Source organism: Callorhinchus milii, unplaced genomic scaffold (genome assembly GCF_018977255.1).
Source record: "Callorhinchus milii isolate IMCB2004 unplaced genomic scaffold, IMCB_Cmil_1.0 Scaffold4, whole genome shotgun sequence".
In the NCBI taxonomy this organism is placed as follows: Eukaryota; Metazoa; Chordata; class Chondrichthyes; order Chimaeriformes; family Callorhinchidae; genus Callorhinchus; species Callorhinchus milii.
The window spans coordinates 21,370,818-21,376,817 of record NW_024704745.1 but is presented as its reverse complement, the minus strand read 5'-3'; the positions used below and the strand labels follow the sequence as shown (position 1 = coordinate 21,376,817).

Sequence of the window (6,000 nt, the reverse complement as noted above, 5' to 3'; positions counted from 1 at the left end):
ACCAGAAAACATGCCATACATTTGTTGTAGAATACAGATGTATCTCTCTGAATGGTGTGTGCTTTCGTAAAATCGTTACTTATTTATGTATCCAACAATAGACTTACAATAATAAATAATATTTATTATTATTTATCTGCCAATCGACTAACAATAACAAATAAAACTTAACTATATTTTGCCCACAAATATACAGTCAATTCACTTAGCAGTATATACTGTGAAGCGCTCTGAAACGTCTCAAAGACATGAAAAGCGCTATATCAAATGCAAGGATTATTAATATTATTATGAATCCTATCAGTGTAGCTACCAGGGACGTTCTCCCGACATGAAAGGCGCTATACACATGTAATGTGTTGTTGTTTAATAATAATAATCCAGAATGTCTGTCAGACGTCAAGTCCTGGATGAGAGCTAACTTTCTTCAGTTGAACGTCAACAAGACCGAGGCTCTCCTGATTGGCTCCCATCAGCATCTTCTCACCTCAGGCGTTGACAGCATCACCATTCATCATAATAATAATAATCCTTGGTTACACATTCCACCTTGGTAAGCCAGTCTGGAACTTCGGGGTCTTGTTTGACCCTCGACTATCCTTTTGATTTCACATCTGCGCCATGACCTGCTCTGCCTTCCCCTTCCTGTGCAACGTCGCCCGGCTCAAACAATATCTCACACCGCAGACCGCCAAAACCCTCAAACATGCCTTCATTACATTGAGTCTCGACTATGCAAACTTTCTGCTTGTAGACATCCCAACTCCCCCCTTCACAGGCTGGAGATCATCCAGAACTCTGCAGCCCGTGTCCTCTCCCGCACTAGGCTCCGTGATCCTATCACCCCCATCCTTGCCCAACTCCATTGGCTTCCCATCACACAGAGGATACAGTTTAAGATCTTGGTCCTCACCTTCAAAGTCCTCCACCGTCTTGCTCCCCCCAACTCTCCAACCTCCTAATCCCCTACCATTCTGTTTACTCCCTCTGCTCAGTGGCTCCAGCCTGCTTCATGTCCTCCGCCTTGCTCACCCCACTATCGGCGGGGAGCCTTAACCACTCTGCACCCACCCTCGGGTACTCCATCCCGCAGTCCTTCCCTCTCGCCCCCTCCCTTGACACCCTCAAGACCCTCCTCTTCAACCGTGCTTTCGATTTCCCTGCCCTCCACCCTCAGCTCGGATCCGTAACACTGTGCCTTGGGACGTCCTCCCAATGTGAAAGGCGCTTTACAGTTGTAATTTTATCGTTGTTGCATTTGATAGAGCTGGTGATTCACTTTACAATCCAATCAGTGAAACGCTTTGAGACATCTCAACAATGTGATAAGGCGCTACATCAAATGCAGTGATGGTTATGATCAAACATACACACAATCCCAACAAAGTTGTCACTCAGTGGGGAGGGTGAGGATTTGTCTATTTGTCACTGTTTGCAATCTCCCGAGGGAGGTGCACCGTGCCTGGAGATACTGCAATACCAGGTCGATGCGTGGAGTGGACGGAGCAAGCCCCTATTCCATCTCCCTGCTCCAAAAATCAATTTAATATATGGTCCCCAGATAGGGGACGTATCAGATATTAAACTGATAAGAACAGATACTACACTTGATCTTAGCCAAAAGGCCGAGAAGCGATAAAGGCTCTCACTCCCTGTCCCCTCCACAACTGCCTCCGCTCCTCGCCTCAGCTTTCATATGTTTCTCCCCATAAACAGACAGCCCCACCCCCAACGCCCGTGTGCAGTCTCTACACCTCCCTCCCCACGGTCAGCTGCCACACACCCTCCTTGCCCTACACACCCCCTTCTCGCCCCTCTTCCCCCGCACTCCTGCCTGCCTGCCTGCCTGCCTGCCTGCTGCTCGCTGCTTTCCCTCTGCTTCTGCTGCTGCCTCTTACCTCATTTCCCTACGCCCTCCTTCACAGTGCACACGTCACTTATTTGATTGATTCTCGCTCCCTCCCTCGCTACTCTGACTCAGTGGCCGCTCTACACATTAGCTCCTGCCTTGCCTGCCTGCCTGCCTGCCTGCCAGGCCCTACAGCTCACACAACAACTCCTGCTGATAATAATCAGCCTTGCATTTCATATAGCGCCTTATGTCGTCCCCACAGTCAATTCATTTTATAGTAGATTCTGTGATATGATTTAAGACATCTCAACGACGTGGATATGGCTCTATGTCAAACAAAAGGATACTATTATCATTAGGGGGTTTGGCAGATTACTTTGCTGGGGACAATAATTAATGCCTTTCAAAATACTAAATCTTCTCCGCTTGTAAAAGTTTTCCCTTTCCTGGTTCACTTTGTGGTTTCCCTCCGTTTCTATTGTGTTGTATCTGAGATCTCAATTGTTTTTGGTCCGAGATTAACAAATCTCTTAACTGTATTGACATCAGTATTTGTGCTGGTGAATGTCCCTCATTGTCGTTCGGCGTGTTTCTGTAGGCCAGAATTGCCAGGTGCTTATCTGCCTTTGCGTTGTCTTTCTTTCACATTTTCTCTATAGTCTGTATTTCCCAATCCACCAGACCATCGCTTTGGGGATACCCCGGTGAAGTTGTTTTGTGGTTTTTCTCCCACTGGCTTGTAATGTCTTGTACTCCTTGCTTGAAAATTGAGGCCCATGATCACTAATCATTTCCCTTGGTATTCCTGGCCAGGCAAAGATATCCTTGGCAATTTCCGCTTTAGTTTCGGATGTTGTGTCATTCAACTTTGTATATTCACTAATAGCTGTAACCATTGCAGCTTCGCTTGTAACCACAGGGTCCAATATGGAATGTAGATTGACACACAGACAGACATTTCATCTTTATCTATACTCAGCTGAGAGGACTCCTGTGGGAGGACAATCAGTCTCTCTCAGTCTCCCTCTCTCTGTCTGTCTGTCTGTCTGTCCCACATGAGAGGACTCCAGCTCCCATGACAACCAGAAAACATGCCATACATTTGTTGTAGAATACAGATGTATCTCTCTGAATGGTGTGTGCTTTCGTAAAATCGTTACTTATTTATGTATCCAACAATGGACTTACAATAATAAATAATATTTATTATTATTTATCTGCCAATCGACTAACAATAACAAATAAAACTTATCTATATTTTGCCCACAAATATACAGTCAATTCACTTAGCAGTATATACTGTGAAGCGCTCTGAAACGTCTCAAAGACATGAAAAGCGCTATATCAAATGCAAGGATTATTAATATTATTATGAATCCTATCAGTGTAGCTACCAGGGACGTTCTCCCGACATGAAAGGCGCTATACACATGTAATGTGTTGTTTAATAATAATAATCCAGAATGTCTGTCAGACGTCAAGTCCTGGATGAGAGCTAACTTTCTTCAGTTGAACGTCAACAAGACCGAGGCTCTCCTGATTGGCTCCCATCAGCATCTTCTCACCTCAGGCGTTGACAGCATCACCATTCATCATAATAATAATAATCCTTGGTTACACATTCCACCTTGGTAAGCCAGTCTGGAACTTCGGGGTCTTGTTTGACCCTCGACTATCCTTTTGATTTCACATCTGCGCCATGACCTGCTCTGCCTTCCCCTTCCTGTGCAACGTCGCCCGGCTCAAACAATATCTCACACCGCAGACCGCCAAAACCCTCAAACATGCCTTCATTACATTGAGTCTCGACTATGCAAACTTTCTGCTTGTAGACATCCCAACTCCCCCCTTCACAGGCTGGAGATCATCCAGAACTCTGCAGCCCGTGTCCTCTCCCGCACTAGGCTCCGTGATCCTATCACCCCCATCCTTGCCCAACTCCATTGGCTTCCCATCACACAGAGGATACAGTTTAAGATCCTGGTCCTCACCTTCAAAGTCCTCCACCGTCTTACTCCCGCCCACCTCTCCAACCTCCTAACCCCCTACCATCCTGTTTACTCCCTCTGCTCAGTGGCTCCAGCCTGCTTCATGTCCTCCGCCTTGCTCACCCCACTATCGGCGGGGAGCCTTAACCACTCTGCACCCACCCTCGGGTACTCCATCCCGCAGTCCTTCCCTCTCGCCCCCTCCCTTGACACCCTCAAGACCCTCCTCTTCAACCGTGCTTTCAATTTCCCTGCCCTCCACCCTCAGCTCGGATCCGTAACACTGTGCCTTGGGATGTCCTCCCAATGTGAAAGGCGCTTTACAGTTGTAATTTTGTTGTTGTTGTTGCATTTGATAGAGCTGGTGATTCACTTTACAATCCAATCAGTGAAACGCTTTGAGACATCTCAACAATGTGATAAGGCGCTACATCAAATGCAGTGATGGTTATGATCAAACATACACACAATCCCAACAAAGTTGTCACTCAGTGGGGAGGGTGAGGATTTGTCTATTTGTCACTGTTTGCAATCTCCCGAGGGAGGTGCACCGTGCCTGGAGATACTGCAATACCAGGTCGATGCGTGGAGTGGACGGAGCAAGCCCCTATTCCATCTCCCTGCTCCAAAAATCAATTTAATATATGGTCCCCAGATAGGGGACGTATCAGATATTAAACTGATAAGAACAGATACTACACTTGATCTTAGCCAAAAGGCCGAGAAGCGATAAAGGCTCTCACTCGCTGTCCCCTCCACAACTGCCTCCGCTCCTCGCCTCAGCTTTCATATGTTTCTCCCCATAAACAGACAGCCCCATCCCCAACGCCCGTGTGCAGTCTCTACACCTCCCTCCCCACGGTCAGCTGCCACACACCCTCCTTGCCCTACACACCCCCTTCTCGCCCCTCTTCCCCCGCACTCCTGCCTGCCTGCCTGCCTGCCTGCCTGCTGCTCGCTGCTTTCCCTCTGCTTCTGCTGCTGCCTCTTACCCCATTTCCCTACGCCCTCCTTCACAGTGCACACGTCACTTATTTGATTGATTCTCGCTCCCTCCCTCGCTACTCTGACTCAGTGGCCGCTCTACACATTAGCTCCTGCCTTGCCTGCCTGCCTGCCTGCCTGCCAGGCCCTACAGCTCACACAACAACTCCTGCTGATAATAATCAGCCTTGCATTTCATATAGCGCCTTATGTCGTCCCCACAGTCAATTCATTTTACAGTAAATTCTGTGAAGCGCTTTGAACTTTTTATTACTTCACCATTACATAAATCACTTGATGACCTAATTCCATAACTTTGCGCTGCTTAAATGTGCTCCTTACACAATACTAAGTTGTGTAACACACGAATGGAGAGGGAGTTGCAATTCAGTTTTTTACCAATACTCGTCTCCATATAACCGATCATATACCTTCAAAGTTATTCTACACCTAAGATTCGGTACATGCTGAGTTTTTGCCCAGGGTTTCTAACTTTTTTCATGTCATTTTTAATGTGCTCTTCTTTGGCCAGGGGAGTTCTACCTTCACCAAAATAACACAGACAAGAGGAAAGCCCATTTAGAAATAAGTGGAACTTTCCTTAAGTGCAAGTTGAACAGCTGCCACCTGGTGCTGCTGTATGCTTTTGCAGCACTTGTTTTTATCATTCTGTACAGTGTTGCTTTTGCCCATTGCACAGAAAAGCTACATCAAATTAATTTATATATTTATATATGCATTTATATAGCTCCCTTTACACCGGGTAGTGTCTCCGAGTGCTTAACTGTGGCAGAGTTTGACACTGAGTTGAGGAGAAAGGGAAAGGATGTTGAAAATCAATAAGAGAAAGGAGTTTCTCTCATGCAAAGAATCTGTTGTGTTCACAACACTCCAAGTGTAGAAATTTTCGTTTTCTCAGTTCACAAGTTACAAATCAAACAATCCAACCAAAAAACCTCTGGTCAGTTCTCCACGCTTCCTGCTTTAATAATAATAATAATAATAATCCTTGCAGTTGATATAGCGCTTTCACGTCGGGAGGATGTCCCAAAGCGCTTCACAGAACACACTGTAAAGTGAATTGACTGTATATTTGTGGGCGAATGCGGCAGCCAATTGTGCACAGCAATGTCCCACAAACAGTCGTAGATTGAAAATGACCAATTTATTATTGTT

The 6,000-nt window shown here is 46.2% G+C and overlaps 2 non-coding genes across 2 annotated transcripts; both read right to left on the bottom strand.

The window, feature by feature from the left end:
- Window positions 1-1,446: 1,446 nt before the first annotated feature.
- LOC121848952 lies at window positions 1,447-1,637 on the bottom strand. Its single transcript, XR_006085093.1, has one exon. It is a non-coding gene; the product is annotated as a U2 spliceosomal RNA (small nuclear RNA).
- A 2,743-nt stretch (window positions 1,638-4,380) lies between these two features.
- LOC121848950 lies at window positions 4,381-4,571 on the bottom strand. Its single transcript, XR_006085091.1, has one exon. It is a non-coding gene; the product is annotated as a U2 spliceosomal RNA (small nuclear RNA).
- Between the last annotated feature and the right edge of the window lie 1,429 nt (window positions 4,572-6,000).